The sequence below is a fragment of the Mustela putorius genome, unplaced genomic scaffold, assembly GCF_011764305.1.
Source record: "Mustela putorius furo isolate JIRA1106 unplaced genomic scaffold, ASM1176430v1.1 tig00003853_pilon_pilon_pilon, whole genome shotgun sequence".
In the NCBI taxonomy this organism is placed as follows: domain Eukaryota; kingdom Metazoa; phylum Chordata; class Mammalia; order Carnivora; family Mustelidae; genus Mustela; species Mustela putorius.
The window spans coordinates 31,887,358-31,906,503 of record NW_025422005.1 but is presented as its reverse complement, the minus strand read 5'-3'; the positions used below and the strand labels follow the sequence as shown (position 1 = coordinate 31,906,503).

Sequence of the window (19,146 nt, the reverse complement as noted above, 5' to 3'; positions counted from 1 at the left end):
GTTTGGAACTGGTCCCCAGGGGTCTCCCTGGGATATCCGTCCCTGGGTTGGACCCCACGCCACTGGGCACTGACCCTCCCACCAGGTGTCTCCCCGTCCGACAGGAAGAGCTCATGTTCCTCTCCTCGGGGAAGGGAGTTCTTGCATCATCCTCCCCGTCCTAGAAGCCCCAACCCAATTCCCATCATTTGGACTTCACAGGAAATGTATTTGGAGAAAATTGCTTATTTCCTCCGGCCCATGTCTTCCAGCAGCCATGTGCAGCTCAACAGATGTTCAAGGATTCGTCTATTCTGTTGAACAAACACACATTGAGTGCTTTCTAGAATGATTTCTCAGTGTGGTCTGTTGCCTACCTGCAACAGAATCACGGCGTGGCACGATCCCTGGGCCCTGCCCCTCGCCAACTGAATCAGACAGGGTAAGGGTGGAGGCTGAGATTCTGTCACCCAGAGGCCACTCATGCCTCCAGCATTTCCCTGCATTACTTCATTTCAGATTCATACTGTCCCTGACAGAGACATTTTTATCTCCAAGAGTAAGGCTCAAAGGAGTCCAGTGGGTGGCTCAAGGCACGTGGTGGTGAGTAGCAAAGCTGGGATGCTGCTAGAGTCTTTGGATTCTAAGCGTAGGGCTCTTTTCCCTCTCCCCATCACAGTGGCTCAGGACCCATGGTCACGATGCACCGCTCAGGACCGACTCGCAGCCTGTCTGTGCCTGCTCTCGTCCCCCGCACAGGCCCTACTTTCCAGGCGAGGAAATGGGGACTCGGCTGTTTTCCCTGCCAAGCCGCCAGGCATGCAGTGGCTGTAAAAGCAGGAGCCAGGACCCACACCACATCTGATTCTAAAATTCTGTGCCAAGCCGTGCAGAGGGCTGAATGGAGAATAAGCAAATGTTCCTTCAAGGAGCAGGAGAAGCGAGCAAAGCTCCCTGGCTTCGGCGGCAAAGGCCGTGCCTTTCAGCAAGTCATGTCTGTTCCTGAGTGTTGGGCTTGTCCTCGGTGCAAGGATGGAGTTGGTGATGTCCAAACTTTTAAAATAGTGACACCCCTCCCCCTCTCCTCACTTCTCTTTAGCCCAAATAACATCTTGCATGGAACCACAGTATATACCAAGAGACAAAACTGAAGACATTTGCCCAGCTCTGGGCTTTCTAGGAGGCAATCTGGAAGCATCCCATTTAGCATTTAACATGGGTCACCTATGGGCCTCCGCCCCCAGCCTTCACTCTGCCTCCCCCAAAAATGACATATAGTGGCTATAGTCTCAGCTTTGGAGTCTGGCACATGGGACATGGCGGTCCAGTCTGGGCTCTACCACTGTCTCGCTGTGCAACCTTGAAGAAGTTGTTTGCTTTCTCTGAGTCTCAGCTTCTCTGTAAAATGGGGATGATTGTAGCTGAGTCCAGGTGAGGAGTAAATGAACTTAAGGGCATGCGAAACACTCAGCACAGGGCCTAGCATGTAGAAGTTGTGTTAACTCTTGTTTGCCTTTGAGAGAGAAAACATGAGAAATTTAAGTCGTGGCCATATTTCCCAGGGTCTTAAGGATACCCTGTCATCGGAGTAGCGTGGACAGTAAGGCCCAAATATTTGTTGGTCTCTATACTTTTAGCACATCTTTTAGCCCCTACAGGGGATGAGATCTTATTCTTAGAGGAAACCTCCCAGGGAGCTGAGGGGAGCTCTGGGAGGAGACAGGGTTTGGGCCCAGCTTCCCACAGGGGACACCCAGGGCACACATGCAGAAGGCTGGGAGGGCTCGCCCCCAGTCAAGGCAGGGCAGGGGACCCCCGGGCTCATACTTCTCTGTTTGGGGCCCCCTTCTGGGCAGGGCCGAGCACATCCTGGAAGCCGGAGGAGGGGCAAGGGCAGAGCAGCACGTGTGACAGGACCAAGGGCGTGTCCCAGGGATCCCAGTGTTTGGTGGCAAGAGGTCAGAGAAGGAAAGGCTGGGGTGCTGGAGGGCGCTACAGCTCAGGGGTAGTGAGGTCAGGAAAAAGGGGGGACAGCTTTCCACAGGGCTGAGGAGGCAAGGGTACCAGCCCAGCCCTGCAGTCAGATCCCTGGGTGGGGAGTAGGGGGAGTCCACACCCGCCCTCCCCCACCCCCAGCGGTCACCAATCCCTGGAAGGTCCCCTCGTGCCTGCAGGGCCTGTCGACAGGGGAGCGTGAGGGTGTGAGAGCCCGTGGAGCACCAAGGAAGAGATGGTCTCCACCTCAGCGAGGTTATTTCTGGCTCAGCTCCTGCTCCGGCAGTCTCTGTGGAAACTGCACGTGCCTGGTTCAGTGTGGAGACATGACGAGTTTTCTCAGGGCAACGTGCGCCGAGCAGGCACCCGGGGAGCTGCCATGGCGGTTGCCGGTGGGACGTGAGTGTGTGTCTGCTGCCCCGCTCGCCCCCAGACCGCCAGCCTCGCCTCCTCTCTCCCTCCCTCCCTCCCTCTGCCTGCGCTGCCTGTCTCCTGACGCTGTGTTTGGGGGAGCTGTGTTCCGTGCAGCGTGCATGATAGGCTGAATAACGGCCTCCAAAACGTGTCCAAGTCCTGATTCCCAGAACCTGTCACTAAGTGACTTTACATGACAAAGCGGAATTAAGGCAGCAGATATAATTGTGGCCCGCTAAGCAGCAGACTTTACAATAGGGAGATTATCCTGGATGATCCGCTAGAGCCTGCTGCTATCTCAAGGCCCTTTAAATATGGGAGAAGAAGCAGGAGAAGCCAGGTCAGACGTGAGGCAGGCTCCGCCCACCTTTGCTGGCCTTGAAGATGGAAGGGGCCATGAACCAAGGAATTCAGGCAGCTTCCAGAGGCCGGGAAAGGCAACAAAAAAAGGATTCTCCCCAGATCCTCCAGAAGGAATGGGGCCCTGTGAGCCACTTGATTGTAGCCCAGGGGAACTCATGGATTTCTGACCTCCAGAACGCTGAGGTAGTAAGTGTGTGTTGCTTTGAAGCCACTGAGTTTGATGGTAATTTGTTACCAAGACAGCAGGTAGTGAGCCACAGAGGCTGGTCTGCCATGGTGGGAGTTCCTCAGAGGGGAGAGTCACAGGTGGGTCCTTCTGTTTTCCCAGGGTCTGATCACAGGGGCCTGCTGGCCAGCCTGCTGTCCAGGTGGGAAAGTGGCTTCCCCTCAGGGACTGTGCCGCTCTGTAGACCCCCCAGCGCAGGGTCTCCTGCAGGCACACGGCAGATGCTGTCTCCTCAGCCTGAACACCACCCCAGGCACCCCATCAGCCCTCGGATTCCTCAAGGTCCCTTGTCCTGTCTCCTTTAAGTAACTTCTCATAACACCTGGTGCCACCCCCGGGGGACCTGTCGCTCTGGTGACTTGTGTTGTCTCCGTTTTAGCCACCAGTATGCTGCTGCCCCTCCCCCAGAACCTAGAAGGCTAAGTGGATTCTGCTGGTGGAAACCAGTTGTGCCCAGGCTCCTAGGAGCCACATGGGCTGTGCAGCTGAGGGGTGATGGCCTGGGGGCCGGTTCCACCTCTCCCACACCCTGGCTAGAGGGCCCCGGCCCTCCATGAGCTGCTCCCCTCCCTCAGCCTCACTTTATATAAAATGAAAAGTGAGAAAGACCAATCTCACCCAATTATGAAAAACAAACAAACAAACCAAAAAACCCACAACAGATATCGCCTGGGGATTGGAAATCCTTGGCTCATAAAGACATAGAAGTTGCCACCAAATGTGTTCAACGGTCTAGACTTGCCCGCAGGACATCCAGGGTCAGTCCTGGCTGCTCACTCTGACCTCGGGCAGATCACTTCCCTCCTTCCTGGTGCCCAGGCTGGAGGTGAGCAAGCTGATGTGAGAGGCCTTGGGCACACTGTGGTCATGGGATGGCTCACTGTCAGTGTTACCTTCCTCTCCCCAACATGTGGCCCAAGAGTGACAACAGCTCTCCCAACTGGGGCTTATGCCACCCCCTGCCTCGATCCCTTCTCCCCTTTCTTTCCTGGACCCCTCCCATATACCTGGACCTGGGCAAAACCAAGAGAAAACACAGAACATGGGTGAGGCTAGTGAGGTGCCCGGGACCCCGAGTCCGAGGCGGTATACCCCTCAGTGTCACACGAATGTGACACGGAAGGTCTAACCCCACACTCCATTTTCTAGATGAGGGAAGAGGACTCGAGTGTGGAAATGCCCAGGGGGGGCCCAGGGGGAGCTCGTGGCAGAGCTGGAACCAGAACACCCTGTCTGTCACCTTCAGCTCTGGCAAGTCCCCTCTTCCTCCAATTTAATGCATGAATGAGAGTCTGAGTGAGTTTATTACTCCAACGTGTATTTCTTGAGTGTCTTGTCTGTGTAAATACTCTGCTAGGGGCTGGGCTACAGCTTGGGAACAAGACAAACAGCCTGGCTCTTCCCTGAGAACTTATACTCTTGAAGGAGAGAGTGAGTAATTGTGCATTAGCTCCTTAATTACTGGGGTGATGACTGTGATGCCGGGGATGGTCAGAAGTCATGGGCTGTGTACAGTTGTCCGCGTTGTGTGCTGAGTAAGTCCATGCAGAGTGAGCCTCTGTTTAAGAGTTTATAGTAGAATTTGGAAGACAGGACCTATATATCCTCAAAGGTATAGCACAAGACCATGAGTAACAAGCAGGGGAGCTAGGCCAGAGGAAGGTCCCAGAATCACAGCCCTAGCTCCTTACCTTCTCTTTCTCACATGCAGTCAGTGTTCACCACCAGCCAGAAGGGCACGGGAGACCAACAGGAGGAACAGGGCATTGCCCTGTCTTGGGGGTGTAGAGTTTCTGTTGTCCTGGATTAGATGCCTGTGATGGCAGAAGGCTCTGGAATCGAGGCTTCTCTGCCTGGACAAAGTCCGGCTCACAGCATTGCCTATTGTCTGGAATGTTGGGCCTGGAAGGAGCCTATATTCTAGGAACTAGGCGTCTCCCTCCCACCAGCTCACTGTGGGGCTTTGTGCCCTCACCTCTCTGGGTGTTTCTGTTTGCGTGAAGAAAGCTCACAGAACAGCACAGAGACAGGCGTGTGCTGTTGTTCTGTCGAAGCGTCCTGTCTGTTGGGTGAGGCCCCAGGCGGGTGTGGGGTGATGACCTGGGGGCTGGTTCCACCTCTCCTACACCCTGGCTAGAGGGCCCCAGCCCTCCATGAGCTGCTCCCCTCCCTCACCCTCACTTTATGTAAAATGAAAAGCGAGAAAGACCAATCTCAACCAATTATGAAAATTGGAGGAGAAAAAAAAAAAAGAACAGATACCGCCAGGGGGTTTGAAATCCTTGGCTCATAAGGTCATCGTAGTTGCCACCAAATGAGAGCACTCCTTCAGGGATCAGTAGGACACCTCGCTTCTTTGCATACTTGGAGACCCATCTGGGCTTTCCAGAGGAGCGGAGAAAGAGGCCTGGTTCTCTCTGTTTGTTTTTCTTTAATGGGGAAGAATTATTGCGGCTGGTAAAGAATATCAGCTCCTCAGCAGGGATTTAGAACAGAAGGGCTTCTTTAGAGATGGGCTTGTCTGGTCTTTGGTTGGGCAGACGGGGCCATAGAGTCCCTGAGGGACACAAGGGCTAGCAGCAGGCTCTTCTGGGGCCTGAGGCCATGGTGCAGAGGGAAACAGCCGGTTCCTTGGGAGAACCATTTGGTTTAGGCGGACTGTGGACCTGCCAGTTTGGCAAAAATCAGCTGTTGCTTGTCCTGGAAAGTGAGTTTCCAGACATAGTGACGTCAGAGGTGCTTACTGCATATGCCAAGCACTGAGCCAAGCTCTGGGGGACAGGCTTGTCCACGTTATCCCTGCCCTTGAGGCACTGGCTGTTGGGGAAGACAGACCAGCGGGAAGGACAAGGAGCACACGGTGGCATGGTTGGGGTCACAACAAAGGTCTGGATGGAAGGTCAGGAGCAGGAGAGAGGGGAGTCTTAGCCGGCTCCCTGGACAGTGGCGGGTCTGGGGCAGAAGGAAGTTTTGCCAGAGCTGAACTTTCCAAAGTTGGGTGGGAGTTGGCCTGGCAGGTAAGGGGAGGGAGTCCTCTCCTGAGGACGAGAACAGTGTCCACAAGGGTTTGAAGCGCGGCAAGAAGACGATGTGCTCAGGTATTATCAGGTAGTTGAAAGGCAAGAAGGTAAGAGAGAGTGTCAGGAGAAGGGGGTGGTGGCTGGACAGTCATGGTGGCCCTGTGGGGAAGAGGCTCCTTCCGGTGGAATCCAGATTTCTGACAGCAGTCGGTGGGCATCAGAAGTGGTCACGGAGCACTGGGCCGTGAGCCTCATCCATGATGCGGAGATGCCACTCTGTCCCGTGTAGAGAGAGAGGACCCAGTGACTGGGGTCGGTGGGGAGCTAGAAGGCTGCACATACTTGAGCCAATTCCCTAAGAACCTGGCAGCATACAGGACATAGAGGGAGAGGGAGAGGTCGGCGATGGCTCCTGGACTTCTTAGGATGCCTGGGTGACTTTCAGGACCCATGTGCTGAGATTCAGAATCTGACCCTGGGCTTTGGGCTGCTCGCCCAGGCCTCAGCAGTAGAGACCGGGTTGTGGGGGGCGGGGGGGGGCTGTGAGCCCCTTGCGGTCCCCAGTCCCTGGCTGGCACCCCCATCTGCTGGTTCCCTCAGGAGGAACCAGGAAGAGTGTGTGGATGCTGTCGGGATGTTGACTCATCCACCCCACCTACAGATATTTTCCCCTGTTACCCAGGGGTAGTAAATTAAGAGAACTCAGTGTTTATTCACTCATTTATTGTCACCAATTATGTTCAAGGCTTTGTGAGTGATACGGAGATGAATCAGACACATCCCAGTCCTGTCCTCAAAGCTCGTGTGGTTTTTCTGTGATGCCGACAAGAATTTGTATATGTTTTATTAGACACCCAGGGGAGAGGAGGTAAATGCCACAATAAAGAGACCAAATGCTTTAAATAAGAGGTCATCTCTGGCCAGGGAGAGTAGGTCATGGAGGGCTTCATGGAGGAGGCGGCATGTGCGCTGGGCTCACACGGACAGGTGTGGTTGGATTAGGCCGCAGTGGAATGGAGAAAAGAGTTCCAGATGGAGATTTGCATGGAAGGGAACATGAACCCTCTGGGCAGGCATTTGGCCAGGAGCAGGGGTTTTGTATGGTGACATTGAAGTCAGGGGACCTCCTGGCGTATTTGTGAAGGCAATCCACGTGTAGACCGTATTCTCCAGGAGGAACCGCTGAAGGCTTGGGGACAGGAAAGGGCAAGGAGAGAGCTGGGTATCAGGGTAGTGTAGCTGGCCTTACAGAGAGGGCGAGCTCAGGAGGACAGTTCCGACCCTGCTATGTATTGGCCCAGAGGAGGGGACAGGCACTGGATCTTAGCGAGATTGACAGAAAAAAGAACTTCATCCACATTTACTGACATTTACTGAGGCTTCAGGCCGAGCACCATTCTAAGCATTTTATGTGCATTAACTTATGGAGTCTCCCCAGCATCAAGTCCGGTAGGTGCCAATTTTACTCCCAATTTACAGACTAGCTCACGGAGGCCCAGAAATATTAGGTAAATAACCTGACCCTGGTCACACAGCTGGGAAGCGGAGGAGGAAGGATTCAAACCCACGAGGTGGTGCCCTTAAATCCCACTGTGGAAATGGGTGGGAGGAACGGCCTACAGGAGCCCTGTAGGGGGTCGAGGCCGTTCCTCCCACCCACCAGTCTCCCCGGAATAGCGGCTGACCCAGGCCCTCCACATCCCCGATAAACTGAGAAGGGCCCCACAGGCCTGATCCGGTTCACCGGCTCTAACAGCCTATGTCTAGCTGGAGACAGTATAAATAACGGATGGAGTGGAAACTCTCTATGGAAAAAGGTACCCACTCAAACAGCCACAGAGTCCAAAAAAAGGAAGAAGAGCAGAGCAGACCCAGAGGGCTCTGTAGCAAACAATTTCCTTTGGCACAGCGCCTTCTGCCTGACTGAGCCCTTGAACTAGGGAGTGGAGGAGGGGCAGCATTGGGCAGGTGTGGGGGCAGGTTGGAACCAGAAGGTTGGCTGGGTCCCTGGCGGGTCCTGGGTGACCAGGCTTCCCCCATTCGCTAAGGAGGCAGTCACGGTGGGGACACAAGTCAACTGTACCTCCAGATACACACATCTGGCTTGCTTCTTCCCAGTGAGCCTTCATTACTAACCTCCCTCCCTAAGGTGGGCCAGCAGTTGAGGTCTCCCAGGATCTCCATCTGTTCTTCTTCTTTGTCCTCTTGTTATGGGATCTGGAATCTTCTTCTTTTAGAAGACAAAATCCTTGTGAGTATCAGTAAAGTGAGATGATCGGAAGTAACCAAAAGAGGAACAGCAAGAAGGTCATGCTTTGGAAAGTTGACTCTGTATGAAATTCTTACATGGCCCATTTTAGAGATGGGGAAACTAAGACCAAAGTACTAAGTGGCATCCAAGGCTACACGGCGGCAGAGACTAGAGGTTCCCAGTTTTATCTGCGACCTTAGCCTGGGGCTGACCTGCTCCGCAAGGCTGCTCACCCATATCTCTCTGGTTTCTGGACCTCCGCTCCCGTGGCTGTCACGTGGTGGGGGGTGGGGAGCCTCTCCGTAGCATCAGTGCAGCAGAGAGACGATACAGGGACAGTTTGAGCATATGGTAGGCTCTTTGCAAATGTTGATTTCCATCCCTATCCCTCCCTTCTTTCTCTGCAAACTGGGGAAGGTGTTAGGAGCCTTTTGGGGGAGGAAGCAGCTCAAGCTTGGGGCTCCTTGGGAGAAAGGGTCTAAGCCCCGACTTTCTGGCCCATCTTCCCTACTAGATCCATGACACCCGAGGCAGGGGCCGGGTATCTTCACCTTGGCTCCTTGTGGTCTAGCCCAGGGACAGCAACCTTGTGGAAGGTCACTCAGCTGGATGCAGCAGGACCCCACATGTGGGCCAGTCCAGTGAGCTTTCTACTGTACCAGTGAGAGGACACTTCCGGTGCAAGAGGGCCCCCACGAGGCGTGGCCCGGTATACCAGGAAACACTCCTCTACCCCGCTTTGGGCCCTGGCGGCTCAGAACCTCAGCCTCCCGTGCTGCCCCGGGACTTCATCTGTACCTTCTCTTCCTGCTACTGTCTAGCCTCTGAGACTCCTGGGCTGGGTGCCCTCCATGTGCCTCAGTGTCTCCCTTCCCTGCGGTGCCTGAAAACTGAGTATTTCTTCTGCCTAGTGCCAATTGAGTTTATGGGCCCGGATATTCCTTCTGATCACGAAACAGAATCCATTATCCTGTACTTGGCATTCCTCTTTTTCTGTCGTCAGTACAAATGGGAATGTATCGCCATCCTCTATTTTAAAAATCCCTCCTTTTTTTGGAAAACATTCTGGATATTCTCAAAGCACATCTTGTCCCTATCAAAGGCTCTGAGCTCCACCACTTTTCTCCCTGCTCACTTTCCATGTCTGGGACACCTCACTGCTCCATGGGAGGGAGAAGCCTCTGGTCTGGAGAATGTAGCCAGGAGCCAGGAAGGATCCAGAAGCGACCTCTGAACTTGCCAGTGTATTGGCAGCATTCTCAGCAAGAAGGGCAGGCATTTGAGGCAAAGGTGAGCACCCCAGGAAAGTGAGAGCCCCAAGCTTGGCCACAGGGAAAAGGGCAGGAAACTTCGCAGGGCCAGTCCCCGAAACAGGATCTATAGGCAGAGAGATGGACAGAAGAAGGGCAGTGTGGATGTTTTCTAACTGGAGAAGGGCACAGGCATTTGTCAAGTGTCTCAAGCACGCTGAGTCTGTGCCACATCTCACACAGCATCGTCTCATCTGATCTACACCACAAACCCAGACAAAGGGGATGTTTATCACTTTTTACTCATGAAGAAAGTGAGGCTCAGAGAAGTTGAGTAATTCAGCTGAGGTCACACAGATATTAATGGGTAGAGCCAGGGTCTGAACCCAAGTCCTGATGGTGTCTGGGCCAACGCTCTGTACTATCCATGCTGTGTGACCTTGGGTCAATGAGGCATACCGGCAATTCTCGCCGTGTCCACTCCCAATTGCCCAGCATGACCCACCAAGATTATTCCGTGTGATTCTGTCTTAGATGTGCATGTTTTCTTATCGACCCACAGACCATGATAGCAGAAATGAAAATACAGATGGAGAGACTCGTCCTCAATTCCCTGCCCCAAGCAGATCAAACTCAGCTGGACCACATGCCAGCCCCATCTACAGATGTCCCGTTCATAGTGGAGGGATAGGCTGTATGTCAGGAGGGCAGCCAGGGCTTTCCCGGGACCAGGGTGTGAGGTCCAGGGCTGGACCCCCAGCCCCCCTGGCTGCCTCACCAGCCCTGGGATGAGGCTGGCCCCTGCAGGTTTCCGGGGGAGTTTCTGTAACTCCTTCCCCGCTAAACTTCCCCTACGGGGATGCCAACCCCAGTGCCCACACCGGATGTGGGGTGCCTTCCACCTGCCAGTAGAGACCGTGCTGCGCTGCTTCAGTTCCACAGGGAGGATGGGGAGTGGAGAGGACAGCCCTTCCCCCCACCTCCCTGAGGTTTTGGGTGGGGCCTGTAGAGCAGTGGCTGAAGAGTCCTTCCTGCCCTGGGTGTGGGACCCACCTTGCAGATGGGTCCCTCTTGCCCTAATAGGGCTTCCTTGTTCAGCTGTGCTCTAAAAAGAAGACATTTTAATATCATTTTAAAATTATAGTCCTTAATTTATAAAAGTGATAAATGTGCTGATTGTAAAAAAAAAAAAAAAAGAAAGAAAGAAAGAAAAGAAAAAGAAAAAGAACAGTTTAGAAATGTATAAAGAAGAACATGCATGCTCCAAACCCCATTCCTTCACAGTCCCACCTGTCAGAGGAGCTGACAGCTTGGAGTTGATCCGCTATGTCCACAGAGCCACAGCTACGTGGACAGGTGTGGGTCTGTGAGGCTGCCTTTCCTGGTTTCTCACACCATTCCATTGACAGGAAGTGTACGTAGTAGCTAAGAATGGGGGTTCCTGGGTCAGACACCCTGAAGTTCACCACTTGTCAGGTCTCTTAGCCTTGACTAAGCCTCGTGTGTAAAATGGGGTCCCAGTCCTGCCTTCCATCCTGCAGGCTGTGGGGGGAGGGAAGGAGATGGCCAGGGAGTAGCGCTGAACCCCATGGTCAACGCATACATGAAGCCACAAAGAATCTCTATTATTGGGAGGAGTGCATAATTATTTTTAATTAAGAAAAGTTATTGTCCTATTACTACTATTCCATTGGGTGGATTTGTCATCACTTACTTATCAAACTGCTTCCCTGCTGATGGATGTTAGGATTGTGTCCATGTTCAGTGTTAGAACTGTTACTGCAGTGATCACACGTGTGCATGCATCTGTGTCTATGTATGTGTAAGATGATGTGTATTTGTGTGTGCACTTGGGAAGCTGCTGGGTTGACATAAATTTTGGCCCCTTCTCTGCAGCACTAATGATGGCAGTCAATTTCCTCTTTGCCAGTCAAATGGGGGAGAGTTGATATTGACTTTAACTTATATCCCTTTAATTATTAGTGAGGCCAAGCATCTTTGCATATCTTTATTAGACATTTTCATGTCTAATGAAGGTAGGGGAGGGGTAGGGGCAGAAGGAGAGGGAGAGAGAGAATCTTAAGCAGCCTTCATGCCCAGTGCTTTAGTATTTTTTTTTATTAGCTTCTACTATTGTTTTATGGGTACTTATCATAGATCATGGATATTGACCCTTTTTTATATATGTTGCAAATAATTTATATGTAGCCTGCCATTTGTCTTGTAACTGTTGCTGAGGCCTTTTTTTTTTTTTAAAGATTTTATTTATTTATTTGTCAGAGAGAGAGAGAGAGAGAGCAAGCACAGGCAGACAGAATGGCAGGCAGAGGCAGAGGGAGAAGCAGGCTCCCCGCCGAGCAAGGAGCCTGATGTGGGACTCGATCCCAGGACGCCGGGATCATGACCTGAGCCGAAGGCAGCTGCCCAACCAACTGAGCCACCCAGGCGTCCCGCTGAGGCCTTTTTTTATATGTAGTGCTTAATATTCTTGTGCAGTTGCACTCAACTTCTCTCTTCCTTTAAGAATACTGAGGCTTGGGGCTCCTGGGTGGCTCAGTGGGTTAAGCCTCTGCCTTCGGCTCAGGTCATGATCCCAGGGTTCTGGGATCAAGCCCCGCATCGGGCTCTCTGCTCAGCAGGGAGCCTGCTTCCTCCTCTCTCTCTCTGCCTGCCTCTCTGCCTACTTGTGATCTCTCTCTGTCAAATAAAAAAAAAAAAAAAGAATACTGAGGCTTGGGGCACCTGGGTGGCTCAGTGGCTTAAGCCTCTGCCTTCCACTCAGGTCATGATCTCAGGGTCCTGGGATCAAGCCCCACATGAGGCTCTCTGCTCAGCAGGGAGCCTGCTTCCCCTTCTCCCTCTGCCTACCTCTCTGCCCACTTGTGACCTCTATCTCTCTGCCAAATAAATAAATAAAATATTAAAAAAAAAAAGAATACTGAGGCTCAGTTCAGGTTGGAAAGTTATTTTCTAACACTAAGTTACACCAATATTGTAATAGTTCCGGTATTTGGTAGATTTGCTTCTGAGGTTTGTTCGTTTCTTTAATGCAAATTAATTTATGGACGTATGGTGCACAGACCCTTTTTAAAATAGATTTCTCCAGCTTCCTTCACTCTGTATCCCATTTTGTTGTTGCAAACCATGTATTTTACCTGTTGTAGGTTAATGGCTCATCCTCTCTTGCGAGAATCACAAATCCAGAAAGGCAAGATATGTTGCTTTCTCTTTTATTCACTGGTGAAGCTCCAGCACCCAGAACAGTGCCTGAAACACAGTAGGCACTTAATAAATGCTCATTGAAGGGATAGACAGCTGGTTGTCACAGCTCTCTTATTTAAAGAATCCATTCTTTCTCCACTATCATTCCATCTTCGACAGCCTCTTCTGTCTCTTCTAACATCATTGCTGGATCAGGTTTTCTCCCTCTTCTTCACTTTTACAGTTTATAATCTTCTTGAAAATGATCTGTTTTCAAATTCATGGACATCAAGTGATGTATTAATTTCTCTCAATTTTTAAAATTGTGCACATACATGTTTACGTCGCTCTTCTTAACAGCTGTTTACGATTTGGCTCTTGGCTGCCACTCAGATTAACCAGAGGTTTGTCCCCATTGCTGGTCTCAGCGAACCCGCCTGCAGTCTTTTGAGGTGGTTGCTGTGTTTTTTCATTCTCTTTCTGATAGACAATTTCGTTTATTCTCCCCTTTTCTCAGCCTCTCGGGTTAGATGCTTAGTTGGTTTGGTTAACGTCTTTCTGCTTTTATCATGAAAGCATTTAAGGTCTGAATCTCCCTCCAAATGCAATTGGGCTACATTCCCCAGATTTTTTGAAAGCAGGGTTCTCAATGTCACACACTGATAAATATCTTACCATCCTAGCTTTGTACCTCTTTGACACTACTTGTTTAGAAAAGCATTTATAAATTGTTGTGTGCGCCGTGTACTTTTTCATTTTTTGCTGCTTGTTAATTTCTAGTTCTGTTGCATTGGGAATGGAGACTGCGGTATACATGTTGGAATTTGAGATTTTCTTACAGTCTGCTACAAGGACATTCAAGAAAAAGATGTTTTCTCTGCTTCTTGCATCTAGATGAAGTTAAGCATAAGAACTGTGTCTTCAAATCCTCCTTACTTTTCTTTGGCAGTTACTTGTACCATCAGACTTAGAGTACTGCATTCAAGAGCTATGTTGTTCTGTGTGTCCCCTCCTTGTGGTCCTAAAACTATGTTACCTCATATATTTTACAGTTCCATGATTCAGGGTGAAGGTAAGGTTCATGATTTTTGTGTCTTTTTGGAAAAACAGACCCATTAGCCATCTAAAATGTCCCCATTTTATTCTATTTAACATTTTGGCATTTTATTGGCTATTAATACTAACTTTTCTACATTGTTTTCATTATTATTTTGCTTGTTATGTCTCCTTGCCATTTCTTGAGTTCAACCTTTGTCCATTTGTTTTAAGTGTATCACTTCCAAACCGCATATGGCTGGATTTTTTTCCCCCACTCAATCTAATCTCTTATCTTAAAATAGAGTAATTTAATTTAGGCACACTCTTATATTTATTGATATGTTTGGGCTTATTATATGTCTTTTGGTTAAAATACTATTTCCTTTCCTATCTAGCTGTCCCTTTCCTAATGTTTAATTGAATTAATTAATTGAATTTTTTTGTTTCCCCCTCCCCGTCACACACAGTGGTTAAAAGGTCTGTATCTTACTATGTTTTCTAGAAATGGTTACCCTTAAATTAAGAAAACCCTTGCTTCTGGATTAATGTCAAGAATTAAATGGTATCTAATTCCCAAAGAGATGAGACCATTATTATCAACATTGGCTTAGATCTGACTGTACCTTTTTCTCATTTATTGCTCATCACTGTTCCCTGTGTATCCTATCTTGCCCTCCCCCGAATCACTTATTCTGATACAGTTTTTGTTTTATTGTAGTAATTCCTTGAGTAACTGTTTTAAGAGAAGATAAGTGGGTGGCATACTATTTTTAGTACTTCTCTCTTTGGCTTTAAGAAGGGGCAGAGTAACGGATCTTTTAACCATTTTTCCTCAGAGCTCTGGAGTCTTTGTTGCCTTCTGGCAGGTAATGAAGGGGATGTCAAGTCCCATGTCAGTTTGATTCTCAAAATTTCGGGACAGAGCTGCTCGTCTGGGTAAGGGGTGAAACATCACCTCCTTGGAGCTTTTGCATCTCCAGAGAAGGCAGGCAAGGTCAGGATTTGCTGAGGATTGATAGCCTCCTTTAAAATGGATATGTCAATGTGGGGCTTCCTCAGGATCATGCTAGGAATACAATCCAACAGACTAGGACTGAGGGAAACAGTGAGGGGGAATTTTTGAGGCAAGGCAAGGGACTCAAAGAATCTTAGATTACAAACTGTTGACTGACGAGCTGATGGATCCTTCCGGAAGTTTCTGTCCTGAGCAATCAAGCCATCTGTCAGGGCTCGAGTCTCCTGGAAGCAGAGTGCTGCTAATGAAGACAGTAAGGCGTGGGGTAGGTGGTTTCTGTCCTCCTCTCCTTCCTACTTTGGTCTCTTTGGAAACCCAGAAGATTCACTCATTATCCTTGGATTTCAGTAATTCCAGCCAGCCGGCCTGCCCCAGCTCCCACTGCCGCTGAGCAGGATTCCCTGGGGATTTGGCAGGTGGGCCTTTGCTTGCCCCTGGTGGGTGAAACTGGCTTAGCTTTGATTTGATTTTCTGTCATTTCTCCTTATCTGCTTTTTCTCAGACTTGCTGGCCAGCTGGTGCTTCCCTAGAGCTGTTCTTTCTTGAACACTTCTCTTTTTATTTCACTGTTGTTGAGGGGAGAAGAGGTAAACATATGGGCTCCGTTTGTCTGGAGAGGCTCAGGTGTGTGTAATGTTTCCTGGTGACCGGGAGGCAGGTGTGTCCGCCCGGCTTTCTTACCTGCTGCTGCTGGAGGCCAGGAGTGGTACTCCAGTGGTGCTGACCCCACTGGTTGGGGACCAGGCAGGGGGAGAGCAGTGGCTTGCTTCCTGCACCCGATCTGCTCCTGCCCTACCAGCCACATCTCTGGTCCCAACCACATTACCTCACTAATTACAAGGAAGCAGTGACCTCACTCCACTGCGAGATCAAATCCAGACTATTCCATGCATCAAGTTCTCCCCACCCACCAGCCCTTGCTTCCTGAGCTCTCACTGCCCCTCATTGCCAACCATAAGGACACCATGCAACTTGTTGAACATTCGGCCAGTTTGGGGTCTCCTGTCTGCCTACCCTTCTTACTGTTTGAAATGCTCTCTCTTTCTCATGCATTCAGACACTGTCAGAATTGACCACTCTTTTCTTTATGGCTTCAAGATGCAGTTAAGATTTGCACAGGTAACCCTGTGTGTTCCTTCATTCCTGGACCCTCCCCCGACAATTGTCATTCCCTTGAAAGCAGGGACTGAATCTTAACTCTTTCATGCTCAGCACTTACCATTGAACTTGACCCCAAATAGGTGCTGCATGTGTCTCTGTTCAGTGAATGAGTCATCCAGGCAGGTTCTAAAGAGAATTGCTCTGCACCGACTGTGTGTGAGACCCTGTCCTGCTCTCTAAGGGTGGGGAAGGGGTTTCACTGACACACCAAGGTGTGTGCAGGACTGCAAGACTCTCAGAGTCTCTGTGCACATCAGGCCCTGCTGTTTATCTTGAGGCGCCACAAATGCACTCTGGGTATTCTGGGGAGGCAGGACTTACATCTGGTTTTCGAGGGGCTGGCGGAGTCTTTTGAGGAAAGATAGGCAGGATTTGGCCAGGTAGGCATGGTTGTGAGGGGAGGTCAGTAGCATTGAGTCAAGGCCCAAAGGTGGGGAATCGTGGACTGGGTTCAGAGGATAGCATAGTCCAAGAAATCAATGTTTCCACACTGGGGGGGATGGCGCACGATGTTCGTATTAATAATGGAGATCAGAGAGGACGGGGTGAGATCAGAGGCTGATGAACACCAAAGAGTCGTGAGAAGTTGGGATGTTGTGGAAGACAGAATTGGGAGATGATAGATGGAGGTCCTTATGTTGTGGTGTGATGCTGCCCTGGGATGGGGAGCAGGGCTGGATGGATTCTAGAGCAGCAGGTGCGGTGACAAGGGGACAGCCTGGTGGCTTTGGCTACCTGCATGCCCTGGAGGAACCCACAGTGGGATATAGTTGCCGGAACACTAATACTTCCAAGGCTGTGCCAGTAAAATGCACGGTGTCCCAGAAAAGAAAGGGGGCAGTGCCCCAGGCCCGTGTACAGGTTACTCCAGACCTAGATCACTGGGCATGTTGTGGGACAAGCAATGCCAGATCACGAGAGACCCGGGAGGTAACTGCTATTCTTAGCAAGCTGATTAGTAAGAACTAGTGCTCCGTCATTCATCCCCTAACCAGTAATCATGTTTGCTTGTTTGTTTTTAAGGTTTTATTTATTTGACAGAGAGAGACATAGTGAGAGAGGAACACAGGCAGGGAGAGTGGGAGAGGGAGAAGCAGGTTTCCCGTGGAGCAGGGAGCCCCATGCAGGGCTCGATCCCAGGACTCCTGGATCATGACCTGAGCCAAAGGCAGACGCTTAGTGGCTGAGCCACCCAGGCACCCCACCAGTAATCATGGTTGAGGCCCTTCCCAGAGCCAGATCTCCTTTGGCCTTAAATGCTCTGTTCTGTTTAGTGATTTGGGGAGTCCAGTGTGCTCTTGGGTCTAACTGTTGGATTTAATATTCAGGACCAGTCCTGAATATTAATCACTTGTGCCAGTGGTAGTTGTGTTCCCTCACTGTCTAACAAAGTGTCTCAAGCCGAGTGGCACTTGTTTCTTAGCTCACAATTCTCTAGATGGGAAGCCTGGTGCAGAGAGGCTGGATTCTTTGTTCAGGGATGAAATCAAAGTGCCTGTGGGCTGAGCTCTCATCCTGAGGCTCTGGGGAAGGTTCTGCTTTTCCAGCCTTATTCACTTGTTGTGGGAGTCCAGGTACAATCCACTGGTTGTAGGACTCAGGTCCTATTTTCTTGCTGGTTGTCAGTGGGGTGCTGCTCTCACCCCTAAAGGTGGACCCCACTCTCTTCCACATGACCCCTCTGTCTTCAAGGCAGCAAACTTGCAAGTCAAATCCTCCTGATTCTAATCTCCATGACTTTCTCTTGGGCCACTAACCAGAGAAAATTCTGCTTTTAAAGGGCTTTCTTGGTTAGGTCAAGCCCATGGAACAATCTATTTTGAGATCAACCTTGCCCTATAACATAACCTGATCACGAGAGTGAAGGGCACCATATTCGCCATCCTGGGAATTACACAGCCTGTGTGCACTGGGAGACCCTGGCGGCCATCTTGGAATTCTGCCTTCTTTTCTGTGGAGAAATAGGGGCTCTCAGAAGTTAGGTGGTATGTGCGAGCTACAAGAGGGTGCCAGGGCTGCCTCTCACACTTGTCTCGCCAGGGGACATGGGGATCTAGCCCAAGACAAGAAGCATGGGAAGCACTGTGGGGGCCTGGGCCTCCTGGAACCAGCCAGAAATTGTTCAATATCTGAAGAAGTTGACCAAGCAAACTCTTTGACCATACTTTTCGACCATCCCCTGCAGGATTTGAGGCACAACCTGGCAGCCTCTAACTATTTCATGGCGGAGCCTCAAGAGATACTGGCCAGGCCAACTCTCCCTTCCAGAGGGCAGAGCAGAGCGTGAGAGGAAGGCCACGCAGTGGAAGTGGACATGAACGCTGGTTTCCAAAGAGAACAGTGTTTTAGTTTTGGTCATCGAAAGTGGTGCCTTCAGCACAGGTAAGAAACGGGCTGTCATTAAGTTTGCTTGCTGGGGACACCATTTTCGTCTTTCTTGCATGAGCTTGCTAATATTCTTCCTCTTTCGAGTGTATTCCTCTTTCAAATTATTATTATTAGAGTTATTATTATTATTATTATTATTATTATTTATCACTGTTGCCTTCCTTGTGTCTCTGTGGAAATCAGAAGTGCTTAGGACTTCCTTGGTGAGGAGCAGAGATCTTGAGGGCCAGCACTCTTTCCCTACCTTCACCTCGTCTCCCCAGTTGTATTCCTAGTTCCTCAGTTTCCCTTCTGTCCCTGGCAACACCTCTTTTAAAGGTACCACAGCCTCCCCACATATGAGCCTCCACACCAGAGCTCCACTGTCTTCTCTGCTCCCCTCTCCACCCTATGATGGCTCTGGCCTGAGGAGCCCCCGGCCACTCCCTCCCTCCTCAGAAGAGCACAGTGGGTGTTGAACCTGTGCTGCATCTCTTCAGGCCCCTCCCTGTGGTGAGGAATTGAAACAATGTCGGGTTCTCAGCCCTGGCTACATGTTAGAATGTTCCAGAAAGTTTTTTAAAAATTCCAGTAGTGGGGCCCCACCTTCAGAGATGCTGACTGAATTCGCCTGGGGAGGGGCCCTTGTGACTATGTGGTTAGCTCTTCAGCTCTGTGTTGTGGTCCCAAGTTAGGTTCGGGTGGTGGTTCAGGTTAGGTGTGTAGGGTTCGAGGTCTTTGGGCTGGGACTATGTCTTTGGATGTTTTGTCTGGCTTTGGAGTATATTGGAATCACTTAAGTAGGTTGAAGGGGGTGCCTGGCTTTAAAAAAAAAAAAAAAAAAAAAGGTAGACTCCCTGGCCTAC

At 50.4% G+C, this 19,146-nt stretch overlaps 1 protein-coding gene across 5 annotated transcripts in view; it reads left to right on the top strand.

Moving 5' to 3' along the window:
* The window catches only part of HIVEP3 (HIVEP zinc finger 3), a 453,641-nt gene that overhangs the window by 344,774 nt on the left and 89,721 nt on the right, over positions 1-19,146 (top strand). For all 5 annotated transcript variants that reach the window (XM_013045173.2, XM_013045195.2, XM_004740641.3 and 2 more), the window contains one exon: positions 18,099-18,295. The gene's annotated coding sequence lies outside the window, so the exon portion shown is untranslated. The remainder of the gene's footprint in view (positions 1-18,098; positions 18,296-19,146) is intronic.